A 22,746-nucleotide genomic window follows, 5' to 3' on the forward strand; every position below is an offset into this window, starting at 1 on the left:
GCAAGATGAAAAGAGTTCTGGAGATGGATGGTGGTGATGGTTGCACAACACAGAATATACTTAGTGCCATAGAACTGTACACTTAAAAATGGTTAAAATGGTAAGTTTTGTTATTTGTATTTTGCCACAATTAAAAAAAAAGAAGAAAAATGTAAAGGTACAAAAGTCACTCTCTCACACCTGTCCAACTCCAGCCAAAACACCTAATGTCTCCAGTTTTTGTGTATTCTTCCAGAGTCTATGCATATACAGGCAAATGCACATATACACGTCAGTGTATAAAATAAATAGAAATATGTATGAAAGTATATATCTGCACACCTTTTCTTTTTCTTTTTACTTTTTTAAAAAAAATTGAGATACAGTTGATGCATAATATTATATAAGTTACAGGTGGACCACAGTTTCCAGGTTTTTCTATTATAAATAATGCTGCTACAAATGTTCACGTACAAGTCTTTGTGTGGGCATATATCTTTATTTCCCTTGGGTTAATACCTAGGAGAATTGCTGAGTTGTGTGGTAAGTTTATGTTGACCTTTTTTAAAAACTGCTAAGCTGTCTTCCCAAAGTGCCACACCATTTTACATTCCCACCAGTAATGCATGAAGGTTCCAATTTCCCCACATCCTCAACAACACTTGGTATTATTTGTTTTATTGAAGAAGGCCATGCTACAAGGTGTGAAGGGTTATCTTGTATGGTTTAATTTGCACTTCCCTAACGGCAAATAAAATTGAGCTTTCTCATGTGTTTATTAGCCATTCACATATTTTTCATATATCTTATTTGATAAAATGTCCATTCAAATCTTTTGTTCATTTTTAAATTTAGTTATCTTCTTATTTTTGACTTATAAGCCTCATTCTTACAGTAGTTCCTTATATCGATGGGCCATAATTTGTTTATTTCCAGTTGATATCACTTTAAATGTTTCATCTTATACGTATTTTATAGTGGACATAATATATTAGTGCAATAGTATATGTTCCTGACATAAATGAGTAAATAAATATATTTTGGGTCTCACACAGGCACTTCCTGTCTGTGTGGCCTGCTGTTGTCCATGGCAGCGTAACCTAATAAACTTTTCTATTCTCAAAAAAAAAAAAATATATATATATATATTTATATATACATATACATTAGGGCTACATCTTTAAATTATTTTGTTGTGAGGGGATCAATAAAGCTTGGTAACCCCCAGCTTGAGCCTTCAGGCGTATTCCAGCCATCCTGAGATTTGTAGAAACTCTGTTAAATGCTTGATCCTCATGCAGCCTCAGGCCCCCAAATAGTCTGACCAGGACCCCTTAACCAATGGAGGAAACTGAGGCTCCGAGAGGGCCCACCTGAGGCAGTACCAGTACAGTCTGAATTTCCAGGGCCCTCTGGCATGACCCAGAGCCCATGCTTCCCTTAATCTGAGGTGCTGCAGGAAGGATGACCTGATGATGTGTTCATGTTGGGGATCCTTGACCCCTAGGGCTAGGAGAGCTCAAAGCCCAGGAGCGTGGTCTGGGGGTGAAGCTGCCCCTTTCCTGGCTTCCCTTCTCCTGCACCTGCCCAGCCAGAGACAAGGCCTCCCGCACAGGCTAAGCTCAGAGCACTCCAAGGGACAGGACTCTGCTGGTCATTTTCTTCCTTCTTTACTGGTTCTTTCATCTCCTTTGTCATTTTTATCATCACCATTGTCACCATTTATTGCAGACCCTGTGTACCCTCTGCCTGTACCTGACATACAGGATCCTATTTAATCTTCCCACCAATCCTATGAGGTCGAGCTTATTTGTTCCATTTTGCAGAAGAGGAAATAGAGGCTCACGAGGGTTACACAACTTGTCCTTAGGGATAGCGGTGGAATTCAAGCACAGGTTGAAGGAACTCCAAAGACCACTTTTGACTGGTCCATGACCCTACCCTTGAGGGACTGAGAACCACTGCACACTCAGCCTTCATTTCCACTGCTTCATTTTCCTCTGATTCTTGGCAGTCATCTTGGGGATACCACCAGTGACACAATGAGGGTGACACATGAGGACAGTGCAGCTCCAGGGTTGGGAAGGAATTTAGGAGGTGAGGATTGAGGGTGCCCCCCCACCATGCCCTGAGCCAGGGCAGCTACAGAACAAGTACTATTCTGAGCAAGACAGGGGTAAGGGCAGGAAATGCACTCTGGAGAGCCTGTTGGTCTGCACAGACCCTGCCTGCCCCGCCCCCAGCCTGGGGCTCAGCCTGCAGGGTGGGAGAGGGGAGGTTAAGCCCAGAGCAGAGGGGAAGTCGGGGTACTCAGCCTTTCTGTACTTTGGCAGGAGAAAGCGAAACTCCTTAATCACACTTTGAGCTTTCACTTTCCCTTATTTCTCAGTAGGCATTTCTATTGGAAAACTCCAGCCCTGTCTGAACTGAACTAAAGAGGGATCTGTGGGCCCTCAGGGCAGCCCGGGGGAAGGGGCAGGAAGTGGAGTAGAGGGTCCAGGCCCCTGTGGCTGATAGTATCTGCTTCCACGATCTAATGACTCCATCCTTGGCCCCAGAACCATCCACGAATGCCTCCCAAATTCAATCCACGCCACTTAGTTTGGCATTCAAAGCCTTTCCCTCATTCAGTTTCAGTTCTTGCTCCTCTATGCTTGCCTCCAGGATTTTGCTCACATTGTTCTCTCTGCCCAGAATTCCCTTTCCTCCCCATCCCCCCAGATCCAACACTCAAACTCTGGTCATCCTTCAAGGCCCAACCCAGATGCATCCTCCTCCATGAAGCCTTCCTTGATCCCCTTAACTGCAAATGACATCTCCCTCCTCTGACCTCCCATAGTCCTTGCTTCATACCTCTCTGAGGGCATCGTCCATCATCCTACCAGCAGTAGGTATTGATTGTTACCCCACTCAGCATCTATCTTCCTTCTAATCATAACACCTTAATCTTCCCTGGGAAATCATGTATCCCCCAGCTTCAATTATGTGGTCCAGAAAAAGTTGGCTTCACTCTAGGATCCAGAGAGGAGTCAGAACATCGCATCTTCTCTCCAACCACCGTCATCCCCATCACCAACCAGTACAGAGATTGGTTCAGGGATGGGCCTGTGACCCAATCAGAGTCAGTTAAATAAGGGCTTTTCTGTCGTGACCAGGAAATGAGCCCATTCTTTCATGTGGGGCTGATAATCCCAGGAGATAGTCCTAGGAGTATGAGAGTCTCCAAGAATGAAGTCAAAGAGAGAAGCAGAGTCGTGCAGGTTTCAGATAACTTGTGACAAGGACCTGGATCTAGCTAATCCTGAAGCTGGAATCCCTTCAGACATGGGGACAAAATATTCCCTTTTTGAGATTGGTTCAGTGATGGATAACTCAAAGCATGGAGTTAGGGCACTAGTTAACTTAGGGGATCAACACAGAAAGAAAAGAAAAGAAGAGAAAAGATTTCAGCTTTGATAAACTTCCTTGGAATTTGGCAATCAGAAAATCTGAGGAGTCAATGTTAATTCTGGCATACACATACACACACCAGAAACATATTTAAAAAATTAACATTTCAGAAAATAACATTTGCATCTGAATTACTCTCAGAAGTGAGCAGCACACAAACTTTTCTCTTTAGAGGTCAAGTTACTTGCAACTGAAAAATCCCCGCCTGATTTACTCCCTTGTGCTCTGGTTTTCTGTAGCTAATGTCCTACTTGAGCCTACAGGATGGAAGCCCCTGGAAGCCAGGGGCCAGGACCCCTTGCCTTTGTGCTCCCACAGCACCAAGCACAGGGCCAGGTCCACAGAGATGCTCAGAGATGCGTGTTTGAGAACTCTCCGGATGAGAAGTGAACATTCCCACTGCCTGGGCTGTCCCCATCCCAGCCAGGAGCCAGCCCAATGCCTTGAAACCCTCACTTTCTCCCCAGGCCTGAACTAAAAGTGGGCTACACTGCCCTGAGCTTCCTGCCTGACACACAGCCAGTGGCTCCAGGTCAGCAGGGGCCAGAAAGCGGTGATTGCCCTGATTGCGAGAGCTCTGTATCCCCAGGGATACATCTGAAAGAAAACGGGATGCTCAGAGAAACTTCCAAGCACTTTGGCCAGCATCTGGAGAACAGCCAGTGGTGTCTGGGCCCTAGCCTCTGGAAGCTGTCTGCTGGGGGTGGAGACAGAGGGGCTGTGCCGAAGGCGAGCAGCTTTGGAAACCAGCAACAGGGAGATGGCTGACGTGGGCAAAGGAGGAACTGAAGCGAGAGGCCAGGCCTGGGGGCTGCTGGAGCTCAGGGGGCTCAGGAAGACCTCGGTATTCTCCTACCTGCTTCTGGGAGCTTGTCTTTGGGCGATCATTCTTACTTTGGGCACAATACAGTTCACAAAACAAAGTATCTGAGGGATACTATGTGGTCAATAGCCAATATTGAAATAGTGTCTTAGTCAGGAGAGGCTATGGTATGCTACGGTAACAAATTAATCTTCAAATTTCTGTGGTTTAACACAACAGAGGCATATTTCTTGTTTAGACAAAGCTGCAGCAGGTGGGACAGCTCTCCAGGTCAACTGTCCTTTGTACGATGACCACTGATCCAGGCTATCTTCTTCCTAGTGGCTCCTTCATTTCAAGCCACGGCCTCTATAATCATCACTAAAGGAAAAGAGAGAACAGGAGAGTAAGACACAGCACTTAATGCCTTGGTCCAGAAATGTCACACATCACTTCCATTCACAGCTGATAGATCATAGTCACATGTCTCCAACCTGACCACAAGGAAGGCTGGGAAGTACGGAGGAACACCTGGCTATTCAATGAGCATTAGGTGCCTCTGCCACACTGGCATCCTGGGAGATGGAGGCACAGAGGAGTTCGCAGACTGTGAAGTTGATTACCCAGGTTTAAACCCAGCTCTTCTACTCCCTAGCTATGTGACCTTGGGAAAGTTCATTTCTCTGAGCCATGCTTTCCTCATCTGTCAAACAGGAATAAAACAAGAGTCCTTACCTCATTAGATTGCTGGAAAGAGCAATCAGATAACGCTGAGTACTTCGCAAGGCCTGGCACACAGTAAGCACTAATAAATGACACTACTTGATTAGTTTCATCTTGTTCAGAAAAGTTTGACGATGCTCAACATATGATTGAAAAATATAGCTGAGACATCATCAAAGCTTGCATCAGGCCTGGAGCCTCCCTTTCTCCAGCTGGCCCCCTTCTCTGCTCAGCCCAGGGTCCCCTTGCTCTCCTTCCTTTCCCTTGAAAAGGACCTATAAGGACCCGCAGGGTGTGAGAATTCTGCCTCCTCTCCCAGGGGCATGCGTGTCTGAGGCATCGGTGTTGGCTGTAGGCAGAAGGTCTTGGTCTTTCAGCTGAAGGAATGTGAAGCCTTATGAGCAGGTGAGAAAGAAAGAGATGTGCCCCTAAATGTTTATCCTGCTCATGTTAATGGCAAACAGGGTCCCTAGAGAATGGAAGACTTTGGAATAGTGTGGATATTAAAGTCCCTGGAGGACCTCCAAAGCTCCTTGGAGGAGGTCAGATTTAGGCAAGTGTCTTAGAAGGAGGGGGAGCTTGGGGTGGCTAAGTGACGTAGAAAGCAACGTCAGAGACAGAGGAAGCTATGGGGAGCCCAGTTTGGGTATGAGGTGGGGACAACCCCTCACATGCAAACAGCCCTCTACAGTTTGCAAAGCAAGGTCACAAGACTGGTTAGAATGCAGTGGGACTCTGGCAGGGACAGCAAAATCCAAGTTCTCCCTTCCAGAGTCACGTTGTCACTGGGAAACAGCTGTGGAGCCAGGGGCCACATCTCCCAGGCTCCCCTGCACTTAAGTGTGACCCTGTGACAGACTCTGGCCGATAAAATGTGACCAGGAGTACGTGTCTCATTTCTGCCAAAGCTTTTCTGAGAAGTGGTTATGCCTTCCTCAGGGTTTCTTTCCCTCCCACTAGATGGGTGCCAAGGATGACTATTAGAACAGGGAGTGGTAGAGCCTCATGATGCGAAAAGGCCTGAACTCTAAACCGCTGCGCGGAGGAACCTGCAAACCAGGAACAGCTGCTATAAACTGGTACATGGGTGAGAAAGAAATACACTGTATTTGGGGCTTTACTTGTTGCAGCAACAAGCATTGTCTTAAAGCATGGTAAATACACCTTTTTGGAAGTGGCTTTGGGAGCACTGCGGGGAGTACAGAAGGGTAACAGCCCCCTTGGGCATGGCCACTGCCCCACCTCCAACAGCCTGTTTGCTTAGCAAGGGCAGCTCCCGTGCCTTCTTCCCCTCCCACACCCTTTCCCATGAAACAGAGACAAGACCTAGAATGGGTAGAGTTTGGGCTAGACGAGTTTTCTCCTTGAAAATCTTTCCTCAGAGCATGAGTTGGAAGTTTTGGCTCTTGTAAGAGGTGTGGGCAGCTTTCTCTAACTGGGTGGGGCGACACGAAGAAATGGGGCTAGAGAAACCATTGAGGGTGGCAGTCCAGGGTCGGGGAGAGCTGAAAGCCAGCCCAGGAGTTTGGCTGTTTTGAGAAGAGTAAACCCCAGGTATTTCAGTTTCTCTCTCCTCCCTGCAGGCTGGCCCAGCAAAGGACCAGAGGCTGTGGCAGCTTCTAGTAGAAAGAGCAGAATATGCCACCTATACCACTGAGGCCAGCTTACCTGCCTACAGAGGCCACGCTCATCCCAGCCCATGGTGGCAGCAGCCCCAGCAGAGGGCTGGTTAAATGGCGCCACCCAGCCCAGAAGGTTGGGAGGAGCACACGGGCACTTTCCCAAGGCCCCTTGGCACTGCCCTGCCTTCTCTTCCCAGGAGAGTGTTAGGGAAGAACATCCCTTCTCAGGAACAGGATAGAGGAAGGAAGTCGGTCTTCCACACTACATTGTGCCTCTTTATCCCTCCCATCACATGGCCTCCTAGACCCTCTACAATTGCCTGTAAATAGATGGCACCGCCCCCAACCCCACTTCCCACACCTCGGCTCTCCTGATGGGCTGTCTTTTCTGTCACTGTTCTGGCATTCGGCTCTGCTGCCAACAATAGAAAATGAAATTTAAAATTTTCCCTTTGCAATAGCATTTTTAAAAAGCATGAAATACTTAGGAAAAAATGTCACAAATTATGTGTAACACCTCTGCACTGAAGACTACAAAATATTGCTGAGAGAAATTCAAGAAGACCTAAAGAAATGGAGCGATGTGTTTGTGGAATGGAAGACTCGATATTATTGAGATGTCAGTTCCCTCCATAATGATTTTTAGACGCAACTCAATTTCAATCATAATCCCAGCAGATGCTTTTGTAGAAATTGACATTGATTCTAAAAATGTTATGGAAAGGCAAAGGACTTAGGGTACCCAAAGCATCTTGAAAAAGAGGAACAAAATTGGAGAATTTACCCTACCTGTCTTCATGACTTATAAGGCTACAGTAACTGAGACACTGTGGCACTGTCATAAGGGTAAAGAAATAGACAATGGAACAGAATAGAGAAACCAGAAATAGCCCCACAATTAAACAGTCATTTGATATTTTTGTAAAGTCACCAAAGAAACCCGAAGGGAAAAGGGAAGTCTTTTCAACAAATGGTGTTAGAACAACTGAAAATTCATGTAGAAAAAAATAAACTTTATTCCCTCCCTCACACCATTCACAGAAGTTGATGTGATATGGATCATAGACCTCAATCAAAAGCTAAAATTCTAGAAGAAAACATAAGAGACTACCTTGGGGACTTGGGAGTAGGTAAAGATATCTTTAAATAGAGCATAGAAAGCAATAACTATTTTTTAAAAGATTGATAAATAGACTTCATAAGAATAAAAATTTTCTGCTCATCAAAATACACCATTAAGAAAAGTAAACAAGCCTTAGACTGTGAGAGAATATTTGTGAAACATATCTGACAAAGGACTTGTATGCCAAATATATAAAGAACCCCTACAAATCAATAATAAAAAGATTAATCATCCAATTTTTAAAACAGACAAAAGATTTGAATAAAACTTCACAAAGGAAGGTATACAAATGGCTAAGAAGCATGTGAAAAACTCTTAACATCATTAGTCATCAGGGAGATGCAAAATAAAACCCACAAGGCATTAACCTACATATACCAGAATAACTAAAATTAAAGAGTGACATCATGAAATGTTGGCAAAGATACGGAACAACCGGAATTCTCATACATTGTTGGTAAGAATGTAAAATGGTACAACCACTTTGGATAAAGGTCTGGTAGTTTCTTAAAATAAAAACCATCCATAATCCAGCAATTTCATTTCTAGGTATTTACCTAAAAGAAATGAAAGCATACGTCTTCAAAAAGACTCATACAAGAATGTTCACTGGCACTTTATTCATAATCTCTAAGAACTAGAAGCCACTCCAGTGACTCTCAACAGGAGAATAAGTAATTCTTTTGATACAATCATACAATGGGATATTACTTAGCAATAAAAAGGGATTAACTACCAATACATGCAACATCATGAATGAATCTCTCATTATGCTGAGAGAAAGAAGCTAGACACAGAGAAGTACATACAATATGATTTGATTTATATGAGGTCCTCAAACAGGCAAAACTAGTCTATGGTGAAAGAATCAGAATAGTGGCTAGCTGGGTTGGAGGAGGGAGGGACTGACTGGGAAAGAACATGGGGGATTTTCTGGGGCGATGATAAGGTACTACATCTTCCCTGGAGTTTGAGTTATAAAGGTACAGGCATCTGTCAAAATTCACCTAATGTAGAATTAGGATTTGTGCATTTCTTGGATGTAAATTTTACCTGAAAAAGATAAACAGATATTGAACTCTATTTAAGTATAGATATCCAGAAGTATTTAGGGGTAAAATATGCTGATGTCTGTAACTTTCTTTGAAATGACTCAAAATATTTTTTAATGGAATGACAGATGGATGAGTGTGTGGCTGGATGGACGGATGGATGGCGAGAGAAAGAGAGATACATAAATGTGTGATTTTTTAAAAATAATTACTGTGGTTTTTTAATAAAATTTATTTATCTTATTTATTTTTTGGTGGGAAGAGGTAGTTAGGTTTATTTAGAATTTATTATTTATTCTTAGAGGAGGTACTGGGGATTGAACCTATGACCTCATGCATGCTAAGCATGCACTCTACCACTTGAACTATATCCTCCCCACTTAGACATGTGATTAAGCAGAGCAAAATGTTAACTGTAGAATCTAGGTAGTAGGTATATGAGAGCTCACATACAATCCTTTTTTAAAGTTTTTAGTATGTTTGAAAATTTTCATAATAAATGTTTTGGGAAAAAAAGCAAAACAAGCAAATCTCCATCAGCACAATCTGAACCAATTTCCCTCCTTCTAAGAGACCACTGAGACTATCCCATTAGGGCCCACATCCTTGTTCACATTGTTCACTGAAAGAAGTCATTGTTGATCCATCATCACAGACACTCGTCCCAAGATACTCAATTTTTCTCCTCACCCTTCCAAACCCTTCCCAAGCTCCTGGAACTCCCACTCTACTGTACCCTCAATCTCCTCCAGAAATTTCTCCCTACCTCCTGGCCCTAATGGAAACTAAACAATCCCTTGAGATACTGTCTCCTGCTCAAGATGAAGCTATTTTTTCTGTCATATCCCAAGCACCTCTGAGCCAGGAGTTGGGGGCGGGCAGGTGTTTCCCTTACTCTCCACTGCTCCTTCAAAGTCATTTCTCTTTTTGTCTCCCTTAAAAACTCTACTTCCTCCAAAGTTCATACCAACTGGCCCACCCTCCATGCCTCTCCCCAGCTCAACCACCTGCCTCCTGACCAGCCTCCTAGTTCATTGGGAACTTTAGCACCAAGCACAGACTCCACGTCACTCCCACACTCTGTCAACCTTCGTGACCTCACCATCCACAGGGATGATTTTTCAAGACTCTGGCCTCAGTTACTTGACCTCCTCACCTCCAAAGGTATTTTCCTCCACACCAACTCAGCCACCCATTCTCATAGCACATTCTAGACCTTGTCTTACCTCTGACATCTTGATCTCGGGCATCCCATCACCCTTCCCTCCAGCTCTGACTCTCATTTTCTCAATGCACCAATGCTCCAACATCTCCAATCCAGTCACCCCATCACCTTTTCTCCACAGCCCTCTTTCTTATTTCCTTCCTTCCTTCCTACCAAAATACCCTACCTCCTTTCCTGCTTTAGTTTTCCCTGTAGCATTTACTACCTTCTAACATCAATAAAACTTACTTATTCACTTTATTAGTTGACTCTCTTCTCCCAGGAGAATGTATGCTCCATGAGTTGTTCTTGTCTGTTTAATCACTGCTGTAACCTCAGCCCCCAGAACAGTAGTCATGTAGTAGGTGCTCAATAAATGCTTGTAAAAAGAAAGGACAAAAGAAATAAATAGTGGGCTGGGGGGAAGATAGTTTCAGTTAGAAGATGGAAGTAATCCCTCAGGAGCACCCTCATCTCCCCACTGCTCCATCTGTACCAGGTTCTGCTTATTCTTGTGAAAATTGGAAGAGTGTCCCTGCTCCTCTCCAAGACCATTTGCTCCACATGGACTATAGATGCCATCCCCTTTCATCTTCTCAAGAACTGGACTCCTGAGGTGGTCTATCCCCAGTCATCACTAAATTCTCCCAAATCAGGTCACTTGACTTGCCTCTGCTATCTCCTGTCTTTTCAAATTCCTCTTTAGACCCCATATGAACATCCAAATACTGTGCCATTTCTTTGCTCCCTCTACCCAATTCCCATTCACTCTCAACCCACTTCTGCAGCCATCCTGGCCCAGGAAGTGACCCTTGGGCTGGGAAATCATGTGCTAGAACAAAACAGAAAAACATAGAGACTGGGTTCCCACTGACCCCGCGAGGACAGACAGTACCAGCCCTGTACTACCCGCCTCCAGGCTTCTGTTTAGTGTGAGCAAAATAAGTTCTATCTTGTTTAAGCCATTGGTATTTTGGGTTTTTCTCTTACATCAACAGAGTGGATCCTAAATGGTAGGTCTTATCTCTCCTATGAGGCTGCAAGAAATTGAAGGCAATGGTTGCATTTCTTTTCCTTAAAGTGCTTTGCGGAACACAGATTCTAAATAAATGTTTCTTGGGGTATATGAGATCTTGAAAATTAGGCAGAGGCAACAAAACCAAGGACCACATGGAGCACCAGCCTAGGGTTTGCAACCAGGGTTCCTATGCTAGGTCCACAAGTGTGGTCATGGGTGAGTGGCGCAAAGCAAGGGAAAACCTACTGAGGAAGCAAGAGGAAGCAAGAGGCTGTAGGTAATGATTCATACTTGGTCTCTTTCTGTTTGTGTCTAAGCTGACGAACTTTATCAGTCAGAGGGTGCAACTGGAGTTCCACCTCCAGGTTTCTTTTCTTTTTGTAACAGTTTTATTGAGATATAGTTTGCATACCATGCTATTCACCCATTTAAAGTGTACAACTCAGTGGGTTTTAGTATATTCACAGAGTTGTACAACCATTGCCAGAGTCAATTTTAGAAACTTTCATCATCTCAAAAAGAAACCCCATACCCTTTAGCATTTGTTCCCCATTCCCTCGCTCCAGCCCTAAGCAAACACTAATCTACTTTTCTGTCTCTATAGATTTCCTTATTCTGGACATTTCATATAAATGAGATTATACAGCATGTAACCTTTTGTGTCTGGCTCCTTTCCCCTAGCATACTGTATTCAAGGTTCATCCATGTTATAACATGAATCAGTACTTCATTCCTTTTTATTGCTGAATAATATTTCATTGTACAGCCCACTATAAGGATATGCCACATTTTATTTATCCATTCATTAGTTGATGGGCATTTGGGTTGTCTCCACTTTGGGGCTATTCTAAATCATACTGCTATGAACATTTGTGCACAAGTTTTTGCATGAATGTATGTTTTTAATTCTCTTGGGTACAAACCTAGGAATGGGATTACTGGATCATATGGTAACTCTGTGTGTAACCTATGGAGGAACTCATCCCTCTGGCCTGCAGCTGCTTGTGTTTGCATTGCCATTAGTCAGAGGTCTGTTGGGAACTCCATTAGGGTTAGATGAGTTTTTAACTGTTTTCCAAAGAAGCTGCACCATCTGTATTCCCAGCAGCAACGTGCTTCTTCACATCCTCACCAACAGTGGTTACTGTCTGTCACTGTTGTTGCTGTTACTGTCCTAGTGAGTGAGAAGTAGTATCTCATTACCATTTTGATTTGCATTTATTTCCTTATGACTAGAACATTGAGTAGGTTTTCATGTGTTTATTGGCTCTATCTTTTGAGGGAAATGTCTATTCAGATCCTTCACCTATTTTTTTTTAAGTTATAGTCGGTTTACAATGCTGTGTCAATTTCTGATGTAAAGCACAATTTTTCAGTCATACATGAATATACATATATGCATTTTCATATTCTTTTTCCCTGTGAGCTACCACAAGATCTTGTATATATTCCCCTGTGCTATACAGTATAAACTTGTTTATCCATTTTATATATACCCATCAGCATCTACCAATCTCAAACTCCCAGTCTGTCCTTTCTCACCCACCTCTCCCCTGGCAACCACAAGTTTGTATTCTATGTCTGTGAGTCTGTTTCTGTTTTATATTTAAGTTCATTTGTCTTCTTTTTTTTTTTAGGTTCCAGATATGAGTGCTATCATATGGTATCCTTTGCCTATTTTTAAATTGGGTTATCTGTCTTTTTATTATTGAATTCTAAGTGTTCTTTATATATTCTGGGTACTAAGCCCTTGTCAGATACATGATTTGCAAATATTTTCTCCCATTCTATGGGTTGTCTTTCACTTTCTTGGTGGTATCCTTTAAAGTACAAAAGTTTTAAATTTTGATGAAATCCAGTTTAATGATTTTTTTTTTTTTTTTTTTTTTTTTTTTGTCGCTCATGTTCTGGTGTCACATTTAAGAAGCCAGTGCCTAATCTGGGGTCATGAAGATTTATCCCTATACTGTTTTCTTCTAAGAGTTTTACAATTTTAGCTCTCACATTTAGGTCTTTGATCCATTTTGAATTCATTCTTATATATAGTGTGAAGTAGGAATCCAACTTTATTCTTTTAAATGTGGATATCCAGTTGTTCCAGCATCTATATTGAAATTCTTTCCCCATTGAATTGCTTTGACATCCATGCCAAAAAATCAATTGACCATAAATGTAAGGGTTTATTTCTGGACTCTCAATTCAATTGCTTTGATCTCTATAGCTGTTCTTATGCCAGTACCACATTGTCTTTATTACTGTAGCTTTGCAGTAAGTTTTGAAATTGGGAATTGTGAGTTCTCCAACTCCATTCTTTTTCAAGATAGTTTTGACTTCTGGATCTCTTGAATTTTCATATGAATATTAGAAACAATTTCTGGAAATAAGAGAGCTAAGACTTCAATAAGAATTGCATTGAATCTGTAAATAAAATTTATCATCTCAATAGTATTAAGCATTCTAATCCACACATATGGGATGTCTTTTCATTTATTAAAGAAGTTAGATCTTCTTTAACAGCTTTCAACAATGTTTTGTAGTTTTCAGGAGTATAAAGTTTGCACTTCTTTTGTTAAATTTATCTTAAGTATTTTATTATTCTTAGGCTATTGTAAATGGAATTATTTTCTTTATTTTATTTTCAGGTTGTTCATTGCAAGTGTATAGAAGTACAACTGAGTTTAATATTCTGAAACTGTGCTGTACTTGCTTATTAATTTTAATAGTTTTTAGTGGATTCCTTAGGATTTTCTACATAAAAGATCCTGTTATCTGAGAATATAGTTTTACTTCTTCTTTTCCAATATGGATGAATTTTACTTTATATTCTTCCTTCATTGCCCTGACTAGAGCCTCCAATTTTATGTGGTTTTTAAAATAGCTTTATTGAGGTATAATTGACATACAAAAAATGTAGATTATACAATTTGATAAATTTGGACATACACATACACCCATGAAACCACCACTATGGTCAAGATAATAAATCTCCAAAAAGTTTCCTTGTGTCCTTTTGTTTGGTTTGGTAAGGACAGTTCACATGAGATCTACCCTCTTAAAAATGTTAAGTGCACAATATAGTATTGTTAACTCTAGGCATCGTGTTATACACAGCAGATCTCTAGAACTTACTCAACTTGCATAAGTTAAACTTCACACCCATTGAACAACAGCTCCCAATTTTCCCCTCCCTCAGCCCCTGGCAGCCACCATTCTACTCTTTGCTGAGTACTGTGTTGAATAGGAGAGGCAAGAGGGGACATCCTTGTTCTGTTCCTGATCTTAGAGGGAAACCATTCAGTCTTTCACCATTGAATATGCTAACTGTGGGGTTTGTAGATGCCTTTTACCAAGTTAGGAAGTTCTTTACTATTCCTAGCTTGAGTGTTTTGTCATGAAGGGGTGTTGGATTTTGTCAAATGCTTTTTCTATATGTATTGAGATAATCATACAGCTTTTATCTTTAATTCTGTTGATATGGTATACTATATTAATTCATTTTTGGATGTTAAACCAATCTTGCATTTCTGGGATAAATCCCGCTTGGTCATGGTATGTTATCCTTCTGATACGTTGCTGGGTTTGGTTTGCTAGTATTTTGTTAAGGATTTTTTCATCTATATTCATTATATATATTGGTCTGTAGTTTTCTCTTCTTGTGGTGCCTTTGCCTGGTTTTGTTATTAGGGCAATGCTGGCCTCATAGAATGAGTTAGAAGTGTCTAGGTTTCTTTATGACTGATCTTTTGGTCAAGCTTATCTCTTGATCTTTACAACATTCTGAGAAAAAGCCAAGGCCTGGGAAGGTTTATCTGAGGTTCTCATCTTGAGCATGCATCACCATCAACTGGGAACTCGTTCAAAGCAGATTCCTGGGTCCTGGCTCCTGAGACACTGACTCAGAAAGTTTGCAGCAGGACTGGTGACTTTGTATTTCTGACAAGCACTCCCCAAGAGGTTCTGACATGAGTGCCTCTCATTTCATTGTAAGAAACACTGACAGACCTACCCAAGCAGACCCAGCTAAGTAGCCACAGAGGATGGGCTAGGAAAGTCATATTTCTTCATACAGGGGTCTCAGAACCTTCAGTGTGTTCATGTCCCTTGTGAATTTCTAAAGGGAAAGCTAAAGTATGCACTGTTTCCCAGACTTATTTGCCCACAAAATCTTTTCTTTGGGGAGGAGCACCTCACAGGATTGATGTTTCACAGAGCACACTCTGGGAAACCTGCCCCCAGAATTACTCAGTATTCCTCTGAACTCTCACAGGGCTTTGTTTCAAGCACTCACTCCTCTGACCGGCAGCTGCTTGAATAGTGTGGCCATGTCAGAGGTCTGTCCAGGCCTAAATTAGGGTTAGATGAGTTAGGTATTTGTCTCAAGAGCAAAAATTTCAGGAAGTGCCAAAAAACACAATAATCAAGATAAATTATTATTTGGAGGATGGGTCGATCAGATAGCCCATTAAGCAGCCAGTGGGAAATGGGAGGGAGCAATAGTGCAGAGAGGGTTAATGATCACTGTGTGTGGGACAAAGAGCCAGGGTCTGTCCAGCAGGGGTCTAGTCCTGGAGCAGGAGAGTTGAGCCAGGTCTGTTGTTTGTCTCTCCCATGAACTATGAACCCCTCCAGAATAGGGGCAGGTCTTTCCCATGTCTGATTCCCCAGACTGAATCCACAGTGCTTGGTACACAGAATTGTTCCACTCATAGGGATAATGCCAAGTTTCCTTACCTCCCAGCTCCTACAGCATCTAACTCAGTGCTAGACACAAGGAGACTCAGACAATGTATATTCTGAGGTGATTAAATACATGTCATCTAGAAGCTTCCCCGGGGTATCTGAGCCATCTTCATGATGGTGCCTTTGGATGTGCTCCCAAATCTGAACTGGGGAGAGGCGGGCTGGGTGTCAGAGAGTTTCTGGGAAAAGTCTGTCCTTTCCCAAATACCCTTCCTCGCTGTGTCCAACAGAGCTTGACCTCAAATGTGAAGTTTTAACATTCAAAAAAGTTGGGCTTGGGCCTGATTGGGCTGGCACTAGATGTCTGTGATTTGTGCAATAATTGGAGACTGACTGGGCTCTGTGGCTGGGAGGTCCTCGGCCCTGACCTTGGAAAAAGATCTGAAAAGCAAGAATAGTTGCCCAGGGACACCTTCCAGGGCCTACCCTCCAGGCTGCTTCCAAGGTATTTCCCTACCTCAACCTGCTTATTCTGTGTCTCATTAAAAGAGCTTGTTAGGCCTCCTGTCTCTTCCTTGGAACTTCCATTTCCTCTTTTTTTCCAGGAACTACAAAATCTCATCAGTTAATTGGTGGCCACAGGAAAAAGAATGGGGCTCCCTTTAAATAACTTGTGCAAAAATTATTACAGTAGCTCCCTGTTGATCTGCTCGAGAGGAAATGAGTTCACTCTCTTAGGCAACATCTAACTGCAGATAAGCCCCCAGCTGATTATAGAAGATTCTCATCTATGCAATAAAAAGCTGATCCCCCCATGACCTCTACTTATCATCACCTCATAAGTTTACTACGAGTTGCTTCATAACGTCAAAAGTACAATGATGTCTTCTGGGAATTAAGCTTTATAATCACTTGTGTTAAATAAACTTCAGAAAGCAGGGCAAGCTAGAGTCTAAGAAGTCAGTGTGGATGATCAGGCTTTAGGATTGCTGGAAGGCTGGTTCTTAGGGACTGTGGAACTGGCCCTAGCTCCAAGATGCTGACTTTCAAAGGAATGTCATTTCATGGAGAGGGAACTGAGACCTAGATTGGAGGGAAGGGGTGATTTGTCCATATTTAGATGGTGGGAAAACTGAGGTTAGGACATGGGTCTCCAGACACCAGATCCTCTCTCCCTTTCGCTTCCAACTCCCAGGGCCCAGCCCCTCTGCTCTAATCCTCTTCCTGCCAGGAAGTCAGAAAAGAACCTGACAGCTGACTGAGAGAGCATGTGCAGGAAAGAGATTCAGCCATTTTCTCTCAATTCATTCTCTGCATTTTAAGCCATTTATCTCTATCATGCCATGAAAGCCTTTGTGCTGTGTCTGAATTTCAGGCAGGTGGGAAGAAGGTGGTGAGAAGGTAGGAGGCCACTGAAGTCACACCTGGGGTAAGGCAGCGGGGTCTCACCCTTGGCTGCATGGTAGAATCCCCTGAGGTCATTCTTAAAGTCCCAGCTGGTTGGGTAGGGGGTGTATAGCTCAGTGGTAGGTAAAGTCACTTAGCATACAGCAGGTCCTGGGTTCAATCCCCAGGACCTCTATCAAAAAAAAAAATCCTGATGTCCTGGTCATGCCCCAGGTCAATTACATCAGAAGCTCTGGAGCCAAACGCAGGCAGTAGGAGTTTTTTTTAACTCCCTCTTTGATTCCAACATGTAGCCAAGTTTGGGAACCATGGCAGTAAAGCCACTCTAAATCAGATGGAGCCAGCATAGGGTAGAACGGCCGTGGTTGTAATGGATGTCCACCACTGACATAGACAAAGCTGTGCGATCTTGTACAATGTGTCCGGGGCCTTCACCCACCCTCGTCATCAGAGGGAACCCCCATCACAGCAACTTGCTCTCCTTGCATTTGTTCAGCACGTGCTCTGCCCCAACAGGCGTTCTGCTAAGTGTCATCTCACTTTCCCCACAGCTGCCCAGTGAGCCAGGTGGGATTATTACCCACGCTTTGAAGATGACAAACCTGAGACTTGCTTGAGATGGAGCATGAACCCAGGTCTGTGTGACTCCTAAGCCTATCTTTCTGTAAACAGTTGTTGAAGTCATTATCCTATTTTATTAATACTGTATGCTTACATATAATAATTGCTTCAAGAACTATTTCCCTGGTGCCTCTTGTGGGCTGGGCACTGGGCTGTGCGCTGGGTGTAGGACAGGACAACACCTGGCCCTCGGGGAGCTTACAGCCCAGTGAGGCAGAAGGACTCAGTTCAAAGACTCTACTCAAACACTTATGCACATAAACGGGTCATTTCCAGATGCTGAAGGCTGTGAAAAAGGCCACCAGGAGGCTGGAACAGGGAGTAACAGTGAGCCTGCTTCAGCCAGAGAAGCAGGAAGTGAGATGTGGAATAAGAACCAGCTGGTTCCAGCAGGCAAGGGGCATGGTCCCACTGGGCTGGGAGGGGCACAAGTGGGCTGCTGGGAGAGCCAGAGGGGGCCCCTGAGAGCTTCAGGCAGGACAGTGACAGGATTGGATTTGGATCATTAAGAACCCGCCCCCCCCACCCCCAGCAAGTGGATACACCCTCCATCTCAGCACCTACCAGCTGGGTGATCTGCCCCCTCCAGCCTCTTCCTCTGGCAAAGGAGGGTCTGGACCAGTGGTATCTCAGGCCACAAGCCCACGGAGTCCATGGGTAAAGGGCTGAGGAGTACATTTGTCATCTGGCCCCAGCTCAGATTCTTAGGAAATACCAAAATAACGACATACCAAAGTGGCCCAATTCAGCTAGAGGAGCCTGGAAGTTTTTAATTAGAAACATCACAGAAATAAAAACCTTAACCCAAACCATCCCTGCCAGCTGGAAATTCACTCTCTCTCTCAAAGTCTTTAAAAACAGTTCTTATACACTACTCAGTAGTCAGCTTTTATACTTAAACAATATTTATGAGCTGGGACTTCTTCATCTTGGGCCTAAGACTTCTTTAACTGAAATCTAACATGAGTGTCAGCTTTTTAATATATTCCTATTTGTGAATTTATGTATATTTGAAGATAGGAAATTGTTTTTCAATAACAAGTTAAAAAATTAAAGATGGCTCTAGAGCTCTAATATAAAATAGCAGCAGATCTTAAGCCACTTTCTTCCCTCGGTTCTGCACCCAGTAGGTGCCTAACTATGTTGCCAGTAAGGACCCAGCTAGTAAGAGGAGCAGGAGCACAGGGCGGAGGGGGGAGGGAGGGGTGTGTCTGGAGCAGGGCAAAGACAAAAGTCCAGATCCTCAGGGACCCCATAAGGGACAACAAGAGACCTGTTATACCTATGAACCCCCTGTCAGCACATCCCAGCAAGGTCCTGAGCCCTTCCACAGTCAGTCCAATCCTTGCTACCTACCTTGTCACAAAAGCCAACACACACACACACACACACACACACACACACTGGTTGTCAGGTTTAACAGAGCCAACTGAGGTCAAAATAGACAGAGCTAACTCTTCTCAGCTCTGTCCCTGCCAGCTGTGTGACCTTGGACAAGTTACCTAACCTCTGATGGTTACTATCCCTTCGGAGAAATCAGGAGGAATAATCACATAAGACATTCTTCATGGGGTGTTGTGAGGATTGATGAGGTTATGGGGTGAAGTGGTTTGTGAGCTGGATCCACATGATTCATTAGATGCATTGTTACCTTGGGTCTGACTCTGACAGAGGGGTCCACGCGGGACAGACAGGAGAGGAGGGGGAAGTTAAAGATGTGGGAAACAAACCCCAAAGCTAGGCACCTTGCAGCTGGGCTCTGAGGCTCACACACACTGTGAAAACGGCAGAGGGAGGGGGCCCTCCAGGCAGGTCCTGGGCAGACACTTCACAGGATCTGAGTCTCATCTCCCTATTCTACAGAAGAGAAACTGAGGCTCAGCGAGGCTCTATTTCGAGGCTGAGCCAGGCATTCCCCTCTAACATTTCAGCGCTAATCCCCGTGCTTCAGGGTCATGTTGGGGGGAGCTCAGCCTCTGCGGGACAGGAAAACACGAGAAGCTTCCCCTACAGAGCTGCCTTATCTTTTAGGCTCAGGGCCCACAGTACTTTCAGGGGCCCATGCCAATGTTTTCATTTTTATTTATTTTAAAATCAAAAGATAACTTGAATAAAATAATGAATGTATAATCATGAATCCATCTTGGATTATATTCATTTTCATACCAAGGCAGTCATATCATATGTATCTATTTTGAGATGTGTGTGTGGGGTTTTTTTTTCCTGGAATTCTTTTGTTGTTGTTGTTGAAGTATAGTCAGTTTACAATGTTGTGTCAATTTCTGGTGCACAACATAATGTTTCAGTCATACATAGAACACATATTCGTTTTCATACTCTTTTTCATTATAGGTTTGTGTGTTTTTAACTGACGTATAGTAGATTTACAATGCTGTGTTAGTTTCAGGTGTACAGCATAGTGATTCAGTTATACATATATATTTATCTAATATTTTTCAGATTCTTTTTCACTATAGGTTATTACAAGGTATTGAATATAGTTCTCTGTGCTATATGGTAGGTCCTTGTTCTTTATCTCAGTTGTATCATATATTTTTCAGTATCTTTTATGGAGGAAGGAGCCCACAAAGGCAAAAGTCGTATGTGGCTCTGGTGTCTCACAATTTTGTCCCCATATGGGAGAGAAAGGCCCATATTCCCACATCCTCTTGGTCCCTGGGGGTGCTCAGCAAAGTAAGGTCAGAGCAAGCCCAGCCTATTGAGCCAAGTCCCTCAGCAAGGTGGTGAGGTCCAGGCCACCCTGGCTTGGCCGGCAGAGCCCGCACCTCGCTCACACGCTGTCTGGTGCCCTGTCCCCAGTGCTCCCGACCATTGCAGCATCCTCCCTCCCATCCAGAGCTGAGGAAGGGTGTGTTCTGATTCCTGGCAGAGCCCAGCTTCCTGTTTTTCTCCAAAGGACGAGGTCAGTCTGCTGCTGGAAAGGGACACGGGGACCAGTTATGGGCCAGCAGATCCCTGCTGTGCTGATGGGCTCAGCAGCTGAGGGAGGAGGGGCCGGCAGGCAGGCACACTGGGCTCTGGGACCCAGAGGGCACTCTCTCTTCCTGACAGCCCCCCACAGCCCCCCACAGACCTCCACAGACCTCCACAAGGCCTCTCTGACCTCCTGGGCTTCAGTTTGCTCATCTGTGAAATAGACAGGGAGGTTCTGCAGTGCCTGCCTGCCTGCTAAGAGGATCCAAGTCAGGCTGAGATGGGAGCAGAAAGGGCTTTGTCAACCATAAAGACCCAATTAGCCATCTGTGCAGCAGGGCTTGTGACTAAGAACCGCAGTATAAGAGTGTCTGTTTGTTGCCTCCTTGCCCTGTGTGGGGCCTGCCCTTGTGCAATTTCATCTTTACAACAACCCTGTGAGGACAGACCTACTATTCCTATTTTCTGACAGAGGAAAGTGAAGCTAAATTCCTTGCCTCTGGTCCCAGGGGTGGGAAGTGACTGATGTCAAGCTGTGCCCACACCACAGCCATCTTCCTCCTCACACAGCTGGTGAATCCAGGTCTCCCTCTGGCTGATGGATTTGGGGGCCCTGATCAAGGCGGCTGAGGAATTACAGGGTGGGGAGGACAAGATGCTTCACTAGCCGGTGCCAACAGACACCAAGGATTTATGTAAAGAGTCAGCTCATCACCTTCAACCTCAAACCCTGGAACTCTCATCCATTCAACACTCGTCACTGAGTGCCTGTTGTATGTCAGGTGCAAGCCCTCCTCAGGATGCCCTTTTGGAATTTCTGCATCGTCCTCCATCCAGGGAGTAGAGTCAGACTCTCTAAGCTCAAATTCCAGCTCTACCACTTACAAGCCATAAGGCTTTGGGCAAGTTGCATAACCCATCTTTGCCTCAGTCTCCTCCCCTGTAAAATGGGGATAAATAATAGGACTAACCTCACAGGACTATTATTCAGATTAAGGCATCAATGCATTCACTCATGTCAAATGTCATCAGCATCCTCCCTCCCTTCTTCCTTTTCAAGCCCTCTTGCTTCACTTGGCCTCACTTCTTTCTTCTACTTGCTCTGCCCCCTGCTGTCTTTGGCTTATTGCCCCCCACCCCTCATCCCTTCTAGGGCCTTTCCTGACATCAGGAGAGACATCCAGAAAAAGGAGGCACAGGCCAGGAGTACACAAGGCCACAGCCACATGGAGAATGCAGTCACATGAGAGAGCAGGGTCTCATGCTACAAAGGGCCTCCCCTCCCACTGACCCTCTTGAGTCTAAGAAGGAGGAGCCATGGGGTCATTCATGACGCTCTCTCCCAGCTAGCAGCTGGAGGTCCAAAAGGGAGGACAAGAGGTATCTGGGCCATGTGGAAACTGGCTTTACATCTAGATGACCCTGAGCATGAACAAGAAATGGCAGGGACAGGGTCTCCCATCCCCAGCAAAAGCAAGCCTAAGGTGGGACTTGTGGGATGCAGAAGACTAAAACAAGAATTTAGTGCCTGGTTCAAGGGTAGGCACTCAAGAAGTGTTGAATGGATAAATGACACCATGCGGGAGTGAGGTAGGGTATGTTGGAGACAGGAGCAGAAGGAAGATGGGGACCAGGAGGAGTACCAATAGTCACATCTGCCAGGCTGAACGTGGACCATCTTTGGTAGCCCACAGGGTAATATCAATAGCTAACCCTGGAGAAGCGTTTCCCGTGTGTCCCAAGCACTATTCTAAATGTCTTATCCCTATGACTCACTACTTCTCCTAACAACCCTGTGTAATAGTTCTGTTATCAACACCTCCGTTTCACAGACAAGGAAACTGAAGCATAGAGAAGTCAAGAAGCTGGCCCGAGATTACAGGAACCCAGGCCCTCTGACCTCTGCAGCCATGTCGCTAACCACTGTCCTCTCCTGCCTCTCAGTTTATTCTGGAGAGAGAATATTCTCAACTTTCAGGTAATGTGATGATATTTCAGATCAAATATCACATTTGTGGCTTTCCTGAAATTCGTTTAGTTCATGTGCTCTACTTGAGGCTCCTTTGGTGGTCTTCTAAATTTTTTTGTTCACATTGTCACCTGTCTTTTCAGCAGCTCCATAATGTTGGCC

At 44.1% G+C, this 22,746-nt stretch overlaps 1 long non-coding RNA gene across 1 annotated transcript in view; it reads right to left on the minus strand.

The window, feature by feature from the left end:
- Positions 1-3,412: 3,412 nt before the first annotated feature.
- LOC116283681 (uncharacterized) overlaps positions 3,413-22,746 on the minus strand; it is a 33,765-nt gene continuing 14,431 nt past the window's right edge. The window contains exons 3-4 of the long non-coding RNA XR_012059729.1: positions 10,205-10,334; positions 3,413-4,612 (exon numbers count right to left, since the gene is read on the minus strand). This is a non-coding gene — a long non-coding RNA (uncharacterized lncRNA). The remainder of the gene's footprint in view (positions 4,613-10,204; positions 10,335-22,746) is intronic.

Source organism: Vicugna pacos, chromosome 16 (assembly GCF_048564905.1).
Source record: "Vicugna pacos chromosome 16, VicPac4, whole genome shotgun sequence".
Classification (NCBI taxonomy): Eukaryota; Metazoa; Chordata; class Mammalia; order Artiodactyla; family Camelidae; genus Vicugna; species Vicugna pacos.